The sequence below is a fragment of the Hordeum vulgare genome, chromosome 3H, assembly GCF_904849725.1.
Source record: "Hordeum vulgare subsp. vulgare chromosome 3H, MorexV3_pseudomolecules_assembly, whole genome shotgun sequence".
Taxonomy (NCBI): Eukaryota; Viridiplantae; Streptophyta; class Magnoliopsida; order Poales; family Poaceae; genus Hordeum; species Hordeum vulgare.
This window is the reverse complement of record NC_058520.1, coordinates 267,156,262-267,175,479: the sequence shown is the minus strand read 5'-3', so window position 1 is coordinate 267,175,479 and position 19,218 is coordinate 267,156,262.

Here is a 19,218-nt window from a genome sequence, read left to right as displayed (position 1 = left end):
TCAAAGCAAAACTACCCCCACTACCAGAAGATGTGCTATGGCGTGTTCCTGGCGGCCCGAAAGCTCAAGCCCTACTACCAAGAGCACCAGGCCACGGTTGTGAGCATCGCACCCCTAGGGGAGATCATGGGCAACTGGGACGCGGCTGGCCGCATTGCCAAGTGACCCCTTCAGATGGCCGACCACGACATCAGGTACGAGTCCCGCACTGTCATCAAGTCGCAAGACTTGGCGGATTTCCTCGTCGATTCGGCAGAGACGGAGTACCTGCCGTCGCCCCCAGACTCCACTCATTGGCGCATGCACTTCGACGGCTCGAAGATGCGCACCAGCCTCGGGGTTGACATTGTTCTTTCCTCTCCCAAGGGAGACCGGCTGCAGTATGTCCTGCAGATACACTTCGTCGCGTCCAACAATGTGGCGGAGTACGAGGTGCTCACCCACAGCCTTCGGCTGGCCAAGGAGATCGATGTCCCACGCATCCTCTGCTTCGGCGACTCTGACTTCGTGGTGAAACAAGTCACTGACGAATGGGACGCCAGGGACGCAAACATGGCCAGCTACCGCTTCCTGGTCCAGCAGCTGACTAGCGGCTTCAAAGGTCGTGAGTTCCATCACATCTTGAGAGTCGGCAATGAGGGCGCCGACACGCTGGCGAAGATCGGCTCCACCAGGCAGCCCATCCTAGCCGGCGTGTCCCTGGAGCACCTGCGCAAGCCCTCCATCACGCCTTCTCCAGAGTCCGAGTCCATCTTCGTGCCAGTAGACCCGGGGGCTGCGCCGCCAGTCCTAAGGACTGATGGTGCCGTCTTGGGGGCTGCTGACACCCTACCGGCTGGGACCCCGGCCGGCCCGAAGCTGGAAGTTCAGCCGGCCAGCCGTGTGCGCGAGACGGACCGCCGTCTCCCCCAGCAGACTTGTGGTACGTTCCAGACGGCTCGGGGGCTGCCGACCCATTCCCGGGGTCCCTCCCGCCTGACCCGGGGCCTGCACCAGCCGGTCAACCACCTGCCGCCCCCGCCCAAGCAAGCGTCACGACAGTCGTGCTAGCCGTGGTCATGGCCCCATCTTTGGGGCAACCGTTCCGAGTCCTCAAAAGTGGCACCCTGCCTGCTAACGAGGTCGAGGCCCGTCAGATCCAAAGGCGTTCCAATGCCTACACCATCATCAACAACGAGCTCGTCAAGCGCAGCGTGTCTGGAGACTTCCAACGCTGCGTCAAACCAGATAAAGGTTGCGAGATCCTCCGCGACATCCACCAGGGCGAGTGTGGTCACCACGCTGCATCACGATCCTTGGTGGCCAAGGCATTCCATCATGGGTTCTATTGGCCAACTGCGCTGAAGGACGCTAAGGAGCTAGTCGACAAGTGCAAATGCTGCGAGCGCTTCAAAGCACGCATCCACCAGCCGGTTGAAGTTGTTCAAACCATCCACCTCACATGGTTGTTTTCCGTGTGGGGCCTAGACATGGTAGGTCCATTCAAGACCGCCCGGGGCTGCCTGACACATCTGTTGGTCGTAGTCAACAAATTCACGAAGTGGATCGAGGCTCGGTCGATCAAGAAGCTCGACGGCCCGACGGTCGTCACCTTCATCAAGGACATCGTTGTCCGCTACGGCCTCCCCAACAGCATCATCATCGACAACGGCACCAAGGGTGCGCTCGCTCGCTACTACAGCGAGCAGGGAGTCCGGCTGGACCTCGCTTCCGTGGACCACCCGCAGTCAAATGGCCAGGCGGAGAGGGCAAATGGCCTCATTCTGGCCGGCCTCAAGCCTAGGCTGGTCAAGCCACTCGAGCGCTCGGCCGGCGCCTGGGTCGAGGAACTGCTGGTTGTGCTATGGAGCCTGTGAACCACGCCCAACCGATCGACTGGGTTTACCCCATTCTTTTTTGTGTATGGGGTCGAGGCAATAATCCCTACGGACGTGGAGTTTGATTCTCCTCAGGTCGCCCTGTACACTGAAGCCGACGCAAAAGAAGTCAGAGAAGACGGCATGGACCTCCTCGAAGAGGCGCCTGAGTTGGCGCTGTCCAGAACAGCAATCTACTAGCAGGCCGCTACACAGTCGGCGGGTCAAGCCACTCTCGTTCCAAGAGGGCGACTTGGTGCTCCGGCTGATCCAACGGACAGCCGGCCAGCACAAGTTGTCCGCCCCATGGGAGGGCCCGTTCATCATCAGCAAAGCCCTGACCAACAAAGGCTATTACCCAGTCGATGCTCAGAAGGCCAAAAAGAACAAGAAGGACGCCTCCGGCTCCGAGACAGAGCGGCAATGCAATGTCGAGCTCCTCCGCCCGTTTTACTGTTAGATGTGTACGTATGTATCTGCCTTACTTTCAATCAATGAACAACCGGCACCCCAGAGAAGGACTCGGGGACTTCCCTTTTCCATTAAAGCATGAAGTTTTTTCATTCATGTCGGCTGCCCCCGAGTCGGCTCGGCCGACCTGGGGACTGCCGGCTCAGCCTACCCATCCCAGCCCCAGCAAAGTACCGTAGCTTCTTCTCCTGGACGGCATAACCCTAGCCGGCTGCAGACCACGGCGTGGTTGTCTAGCTGGCTGGCGCACAAGCAAAGGGAGGAGAGGCATATTGGAAAAATCAACAAAGGATGGGCCCGGCCGAGCCACACTGCCCAGACGGTTCAAACATCTAACTTGCAAAAAGTCTAAGGTACCAACACCCCGCCTCCACAACCTACTCCTTGCTCGGCCTCAGACCGCAAGCCGGTTGGCCGACAGGAACAAAGGCAAAGGAGCGGGGCACATGGGAAACCAAAGATTCAGAGCAAGAAAGATAGGAAAAACTAAAGGGCAGGAGGCAACATGTTAAAATCAAACGAGATACAACGCATAGATAATAAGATCAAGGCCCACGGCCTGGAGTACTTTACAATACACCCCTAGTGGGTGGACTTGTTCATAACAGTTTCGGATATTAAGAAAGAAAAGCAAGAAAGATACATGACCGGCTGCGTGTCACACCTTGTTTTTACCTCACTTCAACTGTAGTTTCAAAATCTGAGTTTATTAAAAAATCAAAACAAATGTTGTGAGTGCCATGATTGTCATTGTGTGTATGTATGCTTGAATGAGTGGATTCAAAAACCATAATTTTATAACTTGATTATTCTCAAAAGATTCTTTTCTTATTTTGACTATTTTAAAACCTTGCTTTGGGTTTGCACTACAAGTTCGTGATGACAAGGGAGTGCCTTTACCCAAAGATGGTAATCTTGTTTTAGAACCATTTTAACTCTTCAATATCATAAAATAATTATTTTTCAAAATATTTTCCTATTTTATTTGCATGTCTATTTCTGAGGCCAGAAATATATTTCTGTATGAAAAAATTACTTTTCTGCCTTAGAAAAATCTGAGAAAAATTAGAGATACTCACACGACATATATTTTCCATACACAAGATTCTCAACCCATATTTATTTTTAAATTTTTTGACCAAACCCTTGAAAACTAACACTCTTTGTTTTGACCTTTTGAAATATTTCCAAACCGATAAATCCCTAGAAAATTCCAGCAACCTTCCCAAGCTATATTTGGTGGCCATGCCAAGTTTCACCTCATTCCAAGGTGGTTTGGTTCACCAAATAATCCTAAAACCCTCTCTGTCTAGAATCAAGTTGAAGCAACTCTACATAGCAAAGTTTATCCAAATGGCTTGAAACTTTGCAGGAGTGCTAAACACCCCAAATGAGGAGTCTCTACCAAAGATGTGATTTTCACGGGGTAATCTACCCACATTCTCTTTGGAAGGGACAGATCTGCCCATTTGGGGGTGATTTCAAGTTTGCATTGCCAAACTTGTCCAATGAAGCTCAAATTTGGTGGAGCATCCTATTTTTTCATCAAACTTAATCCTGTTAAATTTCATCACCAGTGGTGAAGTATAGCTACCCCAAACACCAGTCGAACACCTTCTGCCAGATTAGTAAAACAGCTCCTACCTCACTCCACACCCATACACTTTCCTCCAAACTCATAGGCCAAATAGCCAACACCACTCCGCGACTACAGTTGAGTGGCCCCTCCTTGATTCCAAGCAGAAGAGCCAAAAACCCCATTCTAATTTCCGGTTCGAGTCTGGCATCACCTCTTTAATCACTTCCCTTGACAAGCAAGGAGTCTCTCGGCTATCAAAGGGCTAAGGATCTTCTAGCCCAACCCCAGGAAACGCCAGACATGGCCAAGGTGCCCCAGAGCACTCCAGCATGCTGTGACATGCCAAAACTGCGCTCTGGGCATGCTACAGGGTGCACCCAAGGCAAAGGTGGCCAGCCCCAGCCAGTTCAAGTCTCCCCCCGATGCCTCTCCACGTCCCCGACAACCCTCCTGCATTAGGGCAACATCAGGGGTCCTCCTCCCTCGCTCTGTTGACCGGAGTGATGCGTGCCCGTGCGCGCCAGATTCGGCCAGAGGAATGCGGCCACGCATGCACCCTCCTCCTCGCTCCCTCTCCCTCTTAGTGAGTCACACGGGTCCTAAACTATGTCCGCGATACCGTGGTTTCGACCCCGAGCTCTCACTGCCCCTCATGCGAGCCACGGTGAAACCACCAACGCTTCCTGCTCGTTGCACCATATGGGGCCTATAAATAGGCCTTCCCCCTCGCTCCAGCACCCTCATCCCACTCCTCTAGAGCCTAAATTGAACCCCTAGCCACTCCATTCGACCACACCGAGCTCTTGTGCTCGAGATAGACCGAGGCCCCGCCTCTTTGGAGCTCCGCCGATCTTGGGCTACAGGCCAGCTCCGACGCTCCTCTCTCCTTCTCCGTCACCGTAGTGAGCTCAGAAGCTTCCCCACCATTTCCCCGAGCTAATCACTGCCCGTAGCACCCACTCCATCTACCTCCCGAATCGGCTCCGCCACAGCCACCTCGTCAACGATGAACCAGGGCCTCCCCATTGTCCCTTCGACCACCAGCAGGTAGGCGAATACGTGTTGGTTCCATTCCTGCCGTCTTTGGGGCTCGAGGCCGTCGGTATCGCCGCCGGCGTGCCTCCCCTCCTCTCTGTCCGGAGGTGGAAGACGACCCCGACATGTGTGCCCCACCTATCGGTGGCTCTTCTCTCTCCTCCTCTCTCCTCTCAGCCGCTGACTGCAGGGGCCCGCGCGTCAGGGCTGGCTGGCTCAGTGGCAAGCTGGGCCGTCCCAAGCCATTGGTCGAGCCAGGCCTGGGTTAAACCCCTTTTTCTTTTTCCGTTTAATCCTGTTTTAAAAGATTTTTGAAGGATTTGTTATCCAATATAATTTGATTATTTTTCCACCACAATTGTTCTAAAAATGAGTACAATTTAATATAGCTGTTAGGCAAATTTTTGCGACAACTTTTCTGTATAGCTATAACTAAAAGTGTTTATTTTGAGTATTATAGCTCCTGTTAAATTGATTTCTAAAACTAATCTTCTACCAAAACCAGAGACAAATATTTTCAAAATTATAATATAAATTTATCAGAATAGAGTAACAATTTTTAAAGTGAGTTTGTACTGTGTTTTTGAGTGAGCTACATATTATTTATTTACTATGATGATGGTACCACGTTTGACGAAGGAATTGGACTCGAAGACCCCGAAGACCCCGGATACTTAGTTGATCAAGGCAAGCATCCCTTTGACCATGGTTGAGCAAATATTGTATATTGTATGCTTGTAGAGCAATTATTCCCGTTGCATATGATCATCAATATTCGGCAAATCATCGATATGGTGTTTCCGATGGCTCCTCCGGAGCACTTGCATTTGAGCATGATCCTACCACCTATGAGGGTCACGCTAATATTATGTTGACAAGTAGAGCTAAGCATAGTAGAAGCATGAGCATGATGGTGGTAAATATCAAGGGTTTACGAAAACCCCGTCGGGTGCCACTAACGCGCGAGGGTTATGATGAGTTACGTGGCCACTTGTGAGGAAGTGGTGCACCGGGTATATTTTGGTATGAGTAGTTTCGGAAACAAGAATAGATTTATGATGTGCGACCGTCCCAACCATGTTACCCCTTTATGGGACGGGGATTTGTTGATTACATTGGTCGGGGCTAGCAAAGAGGCCACATTACTAGTGGCGGGAGTGATATGTGGTCACTCTCGTGACGGGGTCGTGCCAGGTAGGACGACTATGTCGTTTTTATGTGTTCCGGACACACCGTTGGTCCCCGCATGGATGATACTATCAAAAGTTGGTGCTCATAAGACGTACATCATGTGGGTTGGGTACCAACCGAGTGGAACTCTTTGCCTAGTATCGTCAGGGGAAAGGCATAGATCGGGTACTTACCTCGGGTATGTTATATACCGCAAGTCATGGATGACACAGAAGTTTCCGGGATCTCGTGGGTACAGCGTACAACCTCTGTAGAGTGTAAAACTATTCGAATAGTCGTGTCCATGGTTAAGGGCAGTTGGGTAATCATGCTTAAACTACGTCAAGTTGTCTCCGCATAAACCAAGTGTGAGTGTGTGTGTGTGTAATCAAGAGTTATCTGAGTAAGAGTTGATATGACCAACTTCGGTGACTTGGCATATTTTGTGAACCCGAAGCATTCAGCCCACAAAAGATATGTTGATATCTGTAACATGTTCTTCTAAATACCATCTAGCTTATGTTGCACATCCATCCATAACCATGTTTATTTACAGTTGAGTTGCTATCCACCAATACTACATATTAGTTGTCATACCCATTGCATTATCCATATCATGGGTTGTTTGCGAGTACATTCAAAGTACTCACTGGCTTGCCATTGGTTATGTTATTGACCAGACATGGATGGACCGGAGTTTGGAGAATAATTCATCGTCGGAGACGGACTTGCGAACTAGGACGCTTCCGAGTCAGAATGTCTGTTGGTGAATGTTGATGGCATGGGCACCCGCTCAGCCCCAAGACTTCTGCTAGTAGATGTATCGGTGTGATTGGCCTTAGAGGCCCTACCTATGTGAACTTGACCTTGATGGTCATTTGATGTATTATTTCGGTACGTTGGATGTAAGAGTTTTAATATTCGGTATATGTGTGTTCGCTGAGCATTGATCTCTGGGATCACTGAGCACGTTCATTCGGCGATCTCGACTCGTAAATCGGGGTCCCCACAGAGCTGGTATCAGAGCCATCGTGACTGTAGGAAGCCTTAGGTAGCAAGGACGATAGCCGAGATGAGTAGTTCACTAAGCCCTTACACTTGAGATTTTCTACACCCACAAAATTTCTAACCCTCTCCTACAACCTTGTAGATGGCCGTCGTACCTGAGATGCTTCTGGAGACGGGTCTTCCCCTACTCTTGGGAGATAGCCTAGAGAAGTGTCAAGTACGCCGCACGCCCATTTTTCTCGACAACGAGCACTGGGTGAACGCCGACACAAAAGAATATCACGTGGACGTGATAGTGAAGGCAAATGACTTCCCGACTAGTTGGTTCTCTGAAGGACCACAGATGGAGAATCTGATTTTGGTAGTGGAGACAGCCGCACGAGAGGCGCTCGTGCGTCTCCGCGACCTCCTTCCTGAGATGGCTAATGAGTCGGCTACTCATCACCTGCCTTTTATTGAGGACGGATTTCACGGGAGCTGGACACTTAACCCATCCTCGGAGGACGGAATGCCACTCTGGTTTTAGACCTATTTCAGTCTCTCCACCGACACCTTGACGCACCTTCTGATCAAGAAGTTCGTGACGCTTCTCCAAGAACTGCACCAAGTCAAGGACCTACTTCGCCTGGAAAAGATGACGACCCACAATGTCAAGACGGAAGGAGCACCCAGAGGGCAGTCAGCCATTGCCTTCCGAAGAGGGATACCACCGCTCCAGGCAACTCCTATTCAGAGTCATCGTCTGACCACGGAGGAATAAACTGAGCTCCTCACCGCTTCGCCAACAAAGAGACGCCGTGATGGACCGCTCCCATCTCCCACACCTCTGACGGAGGAAGGTGCCGACGAGGATGAAGACGAAGATCCTGTTGAACCTGCATACGAGACCAAGCAGTCCGCCGCTTAGAGGAACGTCTTAGGTAATTAGGAGTCCCTCATGCGTAGTTGAGTCCGTGTATCGGTTCATGAGAACCATGAGTGTTGTGTGAACATGTATGATGCAAGCCGCATTTCTGCCTTAGGCAGCTTGTAAGCGACTACATCACTTGTTTAAATTCAATGCATTAGATTTCCCAAAAACTTTGTTCAATTCACACACTAGCACAGTACCAAACCCCCTTATTTAGGAGCTTCATCCCTTATGATTCCCCGACCATTTTGGCATATTGATATGTCTTCTCCCCCAACATGATGGTGATTTCAACATGCACCAGCACCTTCGGCAACCCCAGCTTTGTCACCTTTGGCCAGCAGCAGGGAACCGGTGGGACCGCTCAAGCTGGAGATCGCCTCGAGCAGCAGCAAGGCGATATTCCCCCGCCACCACCTCCTCCGGAGAGCCTGACAGTGGCACAATTCCTCCAAGATCTCCGAGAGGAACGTCAAGCCAACAATGTCGTCATCCAACAATTGGCTCAAGTCTTGGTGAACAATCCGCCACAAAATGGGAATGGCAACAGTCGTTATACTCTGTCTGAGTTTATGACGACTACGCCTCCTATATTCATGGAGACAGCTGAACCATTGGATGTCGTTGACTGGATTCTCACCATCGAAGACCTCCTCGCGCTGGTCAAGTGCACCGATGATCGTGACAAAGTCCTTTATGCTTCTCACTGTCTCGGAGGCATGGCCAGAGCTTGGTGGGACAGGTTCCAGATCATGCGAGAAGGGCAAGCTATCACTTGGGCTGTATTCAAGGAAGGATTTCGTGCCGCTCACATTCCCCCTGGAATGATGACCATTAAGAAGCGGGAATTTCGAGCCTTGAGGAAAGGCAGTGGAACCGTCAAGGAGTATCTGCAGAAGTTTAACCTCTTGTCAAGATATGCACCGGAAGACATCAACACTGAAGCAGCAAAGCTGGAACGCTTTATGGAAGGACTGCAGCAGTCACTTCAGTATCAGTTGGTTGTGTGTGAATGTCGGACCTTCTGTGATCTGGTGAACAAGGCCCTCATGCTGGAGGATAAGCGTCGTGCAATGGATGATACCCGCAACTGCAAGCTGATGGGTAATGGAGGACTGAGTAACCCGAAGCCACGTCCATTGCAGTCATCCCCAGCAAGACCCAACTATCAGCAACAACAGTACAAGGCACCAACGTTCCGCCAGAACTACTAACCCCAGCAGCAAGTCAACACCAATCCAGCAATCAACCCGCCCAATAACAATGGAGTCAAGCCAAACATCCCAGGGCAGGTTACCTGCTTTGGATGTGGTCAGACTACGCACTACTCCAGGCAGTGCCCCAACAAGAAGCCCGATGCACTGCACACCAATGTGCCTAATCAAGGACAAGGTCAAGGAGCGCCAGGCAGGAACCAAGCTCCCTGCAACCAGCAGTACCGTAGTAGGGGGCGTATTAATCACATCTCCGCAGAAGAAGCACAGGAAGACCCGGACTGCATTTTGGGTACATTCCTCGTCAACTCCACCCCAGCAACAGTATTGTTTGATTGTGGTGCTTCGCATTCTTTTGTTACTTGGAAGTTTGCGGAAAAACGTGGTTTGAAGCCTACCCTCCTTAATGGGCAAATGGCAGTACATACCCCGGGAGCAGTGCTAAGGACCAACCTAGGATGTAGAGGAGTCCGGATCAACATTAATGGGATAAGCTTCACAGCAGATCTCATCGTCATTAAGTCGCAAGGCTTGGACGTGATCATTGGAATGGATTGGTTGGCCAAGCACCAAAGCATATTGGACTGTGCCAAAAGGGCCATTACCATGAGGAGTGACCAAGGGTTCAAAGTCAAGTATGTCCCTGAGCCTGCATCCACTCAAGTTCGTCAGGTAAATTGCCTATCGGGAGAAGAATTGGACCAAGTGCCAATAGTCTATGAGTACCCGGACGTCTTTCCTGATGAGCTGCCAGGGATGCCTCCTGACCGAGACATCAAGTTAATCATTGAGCTCATGCTCGGATCAAGGCCTATCTATAAGAAGCCTTATAGGATGGGATCCGAAGAGCTAGCAGAGCTGAAGAAGAAGTTGGATGAGCAACTCAGGAAGGGATTCATCCGTCTGAGTGCATCACCTTGGAGATCACCTGTTCTATTTGTGTCTAAGAAGGATGACACTATCAGACTCTGCGTCAATTACCGTTCTCTCAACGAAGTCACGATCAAGAACAAGTACCCACTCCCCAAGATTGAAGACCTATTTGACCAGCTAAATGCAGCCAAGGTATTTTCCAATATCGATCTCCGATCTCGATATTACCAATTGAAGATCCGACCCAAAGACATACCTAAGACTACATTCGTGACCTAGTACGGTCTATAAGAGTGCATAGTCATGTCATTTGGGTTGACCAATGCCCCAGCATACTTCATGTACCTCATGAACAAAGTCTTCATGGAATACCTGGATAAGTTTGTCGTCATCTTCATCAATGACATATTAATCTTCTCCAAGTCCAAGAAGAGCATGAGAAACACTTGAGGTTGGTGTTGGAGAAGCTTTGAGAGCACCAGCTTTATGCCAAATTTAGCAAATGCAAATTCTGGTTGCACGAAGTTGGATTCTTGGGTCATACCATGACAGCAAATGGATTGGTGGTCGATCCCTCCAAGATTACCACAGTAACCAATTGGGAATCGCCAATCGATGTGAAGGAAGTCAGAAGCTTACTCGGACTCGCGGGATACTACCGCAAGTTCGTGGAAGGATTCTCCCTCATCGCTTGACCAATGACTCGGCTCTTGAAGAAAGGCAAGAAGTTCCAATGGACGCCAGAATGCGAGGAAAGCTTCCAGGAGTTGAAGAAGAGATTGACCACCGCCCCGGTGTTGGCTACTCCAGATATTAGCAAGGAGTTTGTGATATATTGTGATGCCTCAAGAACCGGGCTCGATGGAGTACTAATGCAAGACGGCAGGGTCATGGCTTACCTGTCATCACAATTGCGCCCCCATGAGGAAAACTACACCACACATGATCTCGAGTTGGCAGTCGTAGTGCACAAGGTAGTCAGAATCGCAATTTTGTATTGGATTTGAGCTCCCATGGTAGGATCGTGAATCGTAGAATCATAACTACTAGGATCGTGGAAACTTAGATTATATGAGAAAAATCATAGAATCACAGGGGCTAGTTTGGATCGTAAAGTCGTAAGATTCTAAGACTTGAGTCACGATTATGACAACTTTGGTAGTGCATGCCCTGAAGACATGGCGACACTACCTTCTGGGGAAGCGATGTGAAATATACACCGACAACAAGAGTCTAAAGTATATATTTACTCAAAGGGAATTGAATATGAGGCAACGAAGGTGGTTGGAACTAATCAAAGACTACGACCTCAGCATTCAATACCACCCCGGTAAGGCCAATGTGGTGGCCGATGCCTTAAGCCGGAAGGCTGGCACCTTGAATGTTATGCTCAAGGAAAGTCTACCCACCTTATATGAAGAGATGGAAAGCTTAGGGTTGGAGCTAGTTGAACCAGGATTCCTAGCTAACCTCGAAGTCAAACCCACGTTGGCAGACGACATCAACGGAGCCCAGAAGGGGCACAAGAGCATCGAAGGCCTCAAGAAGAAGATCCAGGAAGGCAAAGCCCCAGAATTCTCGATGGATGGGCAAGGAGTAGTGTGGTTTGGGAAACGTTTATGCGTACCCAATGTCACGCCCAAGATGCGACCCTATCCTCAATTTGGCACGAGGGCCTCGTCAGGGATAGAAGCGCATCTCGTCGTGTCGCAAGAATGGACATCGTTACAAGTAAATGTACTGAAAAGAAGAGATATATATATAGGGTTGGCTTACACTCGCCACAAGCTACATCAGAGTCACAGCAATACAATACTTAATCATCATGAAGAAGAGCAGGGTCCGACTACGGATGAAAACAAACGAGAAAAGAAGAACGACGTCCATCCTTGCTATCCTAGGTTGTCGGCCTGGAACCCATCCTAGATCGATGAAGAAGAAGAAGAAGAAGCAACTCCAAATGAACAATCAACGCGCTCACGTCAAGTAACCTTTACATGTACCTACAAATGGTGTTGTAGTAATCTGTGAGCCACGGGGGACTCAGCAATCTCATTTCCAAAGGTATCAAGACTAGCAAAGCTTAATGGGTGAGACATGGTTAAGTGGTGAGGTGCAGCAGCGGCTAAGCATATATGAGGTGGCTAAACTTACGATTACAAGGAATAAGAGGGGGAATAACTATGCATATCGCACGTGACTACTGATGATCAAATGAATGATCCTGAACACCACCTACGTCAGACATAACCCCACCGTGTCCTCGATCGGAAAAGGAACTCACGAAAGAGACAGTCACGGTTACGCACACGGTTGGCAAGTTTTAATTAAGTTAACTTCAAGTTATCTAGAACCAGTGTTAAACAAAGTTTCCACGTTGCCACATAACCGCGGGCACGGCTTTCCGAAAGATTTAACACTGCAGGGGTGCTCCAACTAGTCCATCACAAATTACCACAAGCCGCATAGAAATCCTCGATCACGAAGCTCGCGATCTCGTCGGACTCCTTAGTGGAAAACCTCAACTCTGAGATTACCCAAAGCATCACCGGAATCCCGATGCACAAGATATCTCGTCAAAGGTAAAACAAATCCAGCAAGGCCACCCGACGTGTCGACGTTCCCGATAGGAGTCGCGTATCTTGTTCTCAGGACACGACAGATAAGCTAAGCGTACGATGGCCTGATAGACATCTCCCGAGTTGCCCCTGGTTGGCCCCACACGGTGCTCTGTTTTGGACCAGCACCATCAGCACTGGCCCCCCTGTATTATGTAGTATTACTCCTCGGGTAGCGCTAACTCCCTATGCATTTCAGTTCAACAGAATTATTATGTTGGGCAAATGTAGTACTAATGTTGGGCCTTGCCAGACCAGCTTTAATCTAAAACGAATTATCAAGGGGGTCCCCATAACAACCCCGATCGTGTTAGGAGCGCTCAATTATGGAACATAACACCGGTAGCCGAAACTAAGGGGGCAAAGGTGGAACAAAACACCAGGCTAGAAAGGCCGAGAATTCCACCTTTTACCAAGTATGTAGGTGCATTAATTAAATAGCATTTAATATGGTTATATATCAAGGGACCCATGTTTTCACATGGTAGCAACTGCGCCTGCGACTAGCAACGCTAATACATGGTTAAGCAAGCAGTAACATAGCCAATCAGTGGTTTGCTAGGTTGAACAGGTTCAAGGTTTTCATGGCATTGTTGAGAGGCTGATATTTAACATGTGGTAGGCAACGAGACATAATCGATAAAAGCGATGAAACTAGCATGGCAATGATAGTAATGGTATCTGGGAAATGGTCATCTTGCCTGAGATCCCGCTTGGAAGAAGAACGACTCCGTGAAGCAGACGAACCGACATAGTCGAACGGGTCCTCACATGTGACACGCTTGTGGAACTCTATCGAGACGGGGGAAACCAAAAATAAGCATCAACTCACAATATTCACCACATGATGCACAACACAAAATGCAATCCACATATGATGCATGAGCAGCTGAATACAAGCAAGTCACGACATGACAAATCACACAATCAAACACTACACATTAAGTGAAGTTCAATATGCAACGAGTTGCATATTGACGAAACTCCACGTTTAATTATTTAGTTTTATCCCGATTAGATACACGGCAAAATTAAATGTGGTTAAACATGGCAAGAGGTGAAGCTCAATTAATCTACCTATCTAGGCATTTTAAATGAGGTCGGAAATGACATATAGCATCTCCGAAGCGACCTCACATGTTAACTTACAATTCTGTCCAGATCTGAACTAACACATTTAATTAGTTGTTAAACAGCAAAACAAATAGGTTCACATGATTCTACGCATAGCTACAAGCAATTTACACATAGAGAACATCTCCAACGGAGCTACGGTTCAAAAGATACGGACGCCGCAAGATATGATGGCATGAATGCAAAATGTGTGCAACGACAGTCACGAGCACTTCAAAACATACAACCAGCAAGATAATATGAAACTACACGAGATTGTAAGCAAGTTTCATATAGGACACGGTCAAAACGGAGCTACGGTCCAACAACTACGAGCAAAACAAGATATCACTACAATCTGCCAAAATCACCCACATAGCATTTCTTCACCCCACAACTACGAGCTACACAAACCAAATATGCTCAAACAAGGCATGAGACGATAGAGGGCAAGAAGCACTACAAAAAACAACTAACAACAACTAGCATGGAAGCATGGAGCACTAGGAAAAGAAGTCACAAAATGGCTTCTCACACACAGTTTCACACTTAGTGAATATAACAGTTTGTGAAACTGCAGTTTTCGATCTGAAGGCATATTGACAGCAGCAAAACCATAAGCTACAGGACTCCAAATGGCATGAAAACTCATAGCATGCTAGAGAATATCAAAGTCTACAACTAACCCCATTGGACCAACCTCAATAGAGCTACAGATCACAAGATAAAAGCAAGATAAGACAGCAACAAAATATAACAAATCTCAGACTTCGAAATATTTCAGCATCTCTAAAACATCACTATTTCCTAGCAAGTAAAGAACAAGCAAACCACACCTAAACATGCATTTCTATTGAAACCAAGAATACCAGGGGCTAGACTAAACATCCAAGGGCAAAACCCTAATTGACAACTCCTCCAAACGAAGCACGGAATAAATCCTACGAAAAAGACAAGAGGGCAACACGGCAAAATATCGCGCGAACTAACTTACTCAAAAGCTAAAACTAAATACACAGAACCACAAAAACATATAAAACATGTTGGGTTGCAACACAAAAATATTGCCACACGTAAATGCGAGATAATGTCCTAAACACGGAAAATAAACTAGCGGCAAATCCCTACACGCAAAAGTACCAATGGCTACTCTAAAATACATGGAAAAGTGGTTCCTAAAACATGGACATTTCTACTACGACATTCGAGCAATCCGGACTCGCACGAAAAATAAATACGGGACGGAAACATAATAGGACAGCACGTGAAACTTTGCATTTGGCACGGCAAACCACGTCAAACAAATATGCAAGTTATAAATTCGGATTCTACGCGAAATTCTAGCCAAGATACATATGCTACAGTCACGAAACGATTTACGGTTTAAAAGTTACGGGAGTTTTATTATACGTCTATTTCCTGAAAAAGAATTGAATTCGGAATAAATCCTAAAATACTATTGGGCCGAATCTAACTATTGGGCTTATAGTACACGGGCGTGAAATAACTAGACAACGCCCTAGGCGTACAATAGAGATGCAGGGGGGCTAGTCACCTTGGGCCGGCCCGGTCGGGGAAGGAGCTGGCCGAAGGAGCTACCTCGTGGCGCTGGGACGCTCTGGGCCGGGGCGAGGCCTGGGCCGGCACGGAGGCGGGGCGCGAGGCAGCCTGGGCCCACACAGCGGTTGGTGCGAGCGGATCGTCGTCCCCGACTCTATCCCGATCGGGAGGACATCGGCGGAGGCGGCGCTGGCAGGGCTTCAGCGGGGATCGAGGCTGGCCGGCGCTTGGGGTAGCGAATCCAATCGGAATCCGCCGGATCTGGCCGCCGGCGGGGCTGCGAAGAGGGCTCTGTGGCGGCGGCTCACGTTCGGGCGATGGGAGGCGGCCGGCTGAGGTGAGCGGGGTCGGCGGCTGGCGGACGTGAGCGGGGCCACCGACGGCAGCGACTACCCCGGTGGTCAGAGCTCCGGCGACCCAGGCAGTCGGTGTCCGGCGGCTCAGGTGCTTGGCACTGGTGCAGGCCGGCGACGAGGGGCTGGCCGGCGGCGCTAGGCAGGAGGCAGAACGGGGGCGGCGGCGGCTCGGGCCCGGGCGGCGGCGGCTTGGGCCCGGGCGGGCCTGCGATGGGCTCTACGGGACCGCGGTGGCTGGCACAGGAGACAGAGGCTAGGGTTAGGGGGTAGGTGCGGGGATCCCGAGGCAGGGGGTTGGTTGTCCAAAAATACACACGGGGACTATTTATAGACAAATGGGGGGCTAGGTTTAGCGAAATTCCTCCCTGGTTTCAACCGCGCAGTCGGATTCGAACGATTGCGCACGCGGGAACGGGTATGTGGCTGTGTAGAGTGGTTAACCGGAGACGATAGGGAAAACGGGCGGCCCGGCAACGTATTTTAAAACACCGACAAACGTCCGACGATAGACCGAATACCGTGCCGCTACGGTCGACCGTTTGGGTACCAGACGGCCTCCGATTGCGACAAAATTCGACACGCGGCCTAGCTATATTAAAATAAGACCGCACGTAAAGTCTCAACCCAATCAGAGAAAGTTTTACGCACACTTTTGAAAACAAGATTTAAACGTTGTCACGGGCGCGTGCGTGTGTGGTCGGTCTCAGAACGGACAATGACGAGAACCGGCAACTAACAACGGATGCAAGTTTTGAAAACTGGCGGCAACGGAGTGCCGATGCAATGTTGATGATGCGCATGATGCGACGATGATGCAACAAAACAAAATAGACACACGACGAAAACGGAATAGAAGGGGAATCTTTTGGAACGTCGGCATCGGGCTGTACACTTCAAGAGGATCTCGCCCCGAGATCCAAGAATGAAAGGGGGAGAGGATGAGAAATAACAAGAGGTAAAAATTTAGTCGCTTCTTTGACAAACGGGCGAAACCAACGATCCTTGAAGGTTGCAAAAGAGATGAAGAAGATATGAGAAACAAGCAAGAATTCACGGATAATTTCGGCAGCACTTTGGTAGGAAAATGGGACAAAAATTCGAAAAGATGGGAGAAATAGACAATATTCATAACAAACAACTAAATACAACAAGGGAACACCATGATCTTGATAGAACAACATAATAGACCCAAAAGAGCAACAATCCCATGCCTCCGTAACAATAGAGTAGGAACTAGCTCATACGAAAGAAGAGAATGAAGAAAAGAATGACAACTACTATCTCAAATGAACTTGGCACGCATCCTTGCAAGAAGAATTGAACGGAGTTGTTGGAAAAACAACAACGAAAAGAATAAGATAGTAGTGGGCTTATGGAAACCTTTTCAAACTAATGAAGTGACAACTAGCCACTAACAGAAACAAGGATTGTTTGGGAGAAACAAGATATGAACAATTTCTTACACCAAGAGGATACATTGAGAACCTTGATTAAAGACAAGCACCATGATAGCAACAAACCATAGGAAAAGCTTTAGGTGAAATCCAAACCAAGATATCTCAATGAAGAAATCATGGGTTGAAAATATCTCATGATCATAGAATTGGTGGGTTTTTAATTATCTCATTCTTGAAAGGAAATCTCTTCGATGCTCCTACACTGACAAGAATGCTATAATACCACGTCAAAGGATAAAGGAAGAACAAATGCACTTGGAAATGCAAGAGAAGAAAACTTGAGGTTCTGCAATAAGAATCTTGAAGAACACTTTGAGAATGAATTGACATCATGAGCCGCTCCGGAAGAAGAATTCAGATTACTATGAACAAGAATAAGAATTATGTTATGCTTATCCTTCATCAAGTTTAATTGATGACAAGCAACGGATTTAGCATACAACTTATTCCTCTTGAAAGAATCTTGAAGAGACAGAGAGATAAGCACCACTTGAAGTATAATTGAAGGAAGCACCGGTAAGAATTCACATTTGAATGGGAATACCAAGAATTAATGGAGATACAAGAGAATGAAGAGATCATGATCCACCTGAGGTAAAAACTTAAACAAGACACCGGAATAACCGAGAGACGAACGAAGAGGCAACAATTGAGAAGAATTGAGGATGAAAGCTGAATGCTGAGAACTAAGAATCTTCTGAAATGATGGCCTTCGGAGGAACGAGAATGAAAACAACTCTGAAATGCACCGGATCGCAAGAAAGGGATACTCATGATTGACAACAATTAAGATGATGGCACAAGGCTGAAATGATGAATCTCCAAGAGAATGGACAAAGATTTGAGAGAAACACTCCTTCGAATCTTCAATGGAGAGAATGATCAGAAGAACATCACCAAGAATAACTGAGACACTCCGGAATAAAGAAAAATGCAAGGTAGAGGCCAATATGAGAATTAACTCAAATTGATCTTGAAGAAAGAATATGACTGATGAAATTCATACTTACGTCATAGTTGAAAAGACTTAAAGATCTCCGGAAAGATACAAGAGCTATATAGGATCCTGGGAAAAACCTGTGGGTTATGAGCCCACTCGAAGAAACCACCGTTGCAAAGATTGCTCAGAAGGAAAGATATTGGCCCGGTATAAAGAAAACTAGATGAGGTTAGCACCTTGAAATAATTGAAAGGATTGGAAACAAGAACTTCTCAGAAAACTTCAGCACTCCAGATGGAAAAAGAGAAGAATGAATAAACAAGATAAGTTGATAAGAATCTCCAACATAGGAAAGAATTTAAAGGATGAAAATGATAAGATGAACAAGGACAACTGAATTAATTCACCGGAAAATATAACAAGATAGAATAAAGATGAACATGAAGCTCCTGAGAATCTTCACAATGAATCACCGGCTACAAAAGGAAGAAGAGATAGCGGAAGCATCACTAACTATAAAGGCACTTGGATGATGACTGAAACATTGAAGAAAAGGGTGGGAGGGTGGGGAAAAATAAAGACAACTTGGGACAGATGATATGAACTCCGGAATAAATGAGAGATTGATTGCAAATATTGGAAAAGAATTAACATGACGACTCCGGTTGACACGACTTGGTGCGAGCGGGTCGTCGTCCCCGACTCGATCCCGATCGGGAGGACGTCGGCGGAGGCGGCGCTGGCAGGGCTTCGGCGGGGATCGAGGCTGGCTGGTGCTTGGGGCAGCGGATCCGACCGAAATCTGCCGGATCTGGCCGCCGGCGGGGCTGCGAAGAGGGCTCTGTGGCGGCGGCTCAGGTTCGAGCGATGGGAGGCGGCCGGCTGAGGTGAGCGGGGCCGGCGGCTGGCGGAGGTGAGCGGGGCCACCGGCGGCAGCGACTACCCCGGTGGTCGGAGCCCCGGCGACCCAGGCAGTCGGCGTCCGGCGGCTCAGGCGCTTGGCACGGGTGCAGGCCGACGACGAGGGGTGGCCGGCGGCGCTAGGCAGGAGGCAGAAC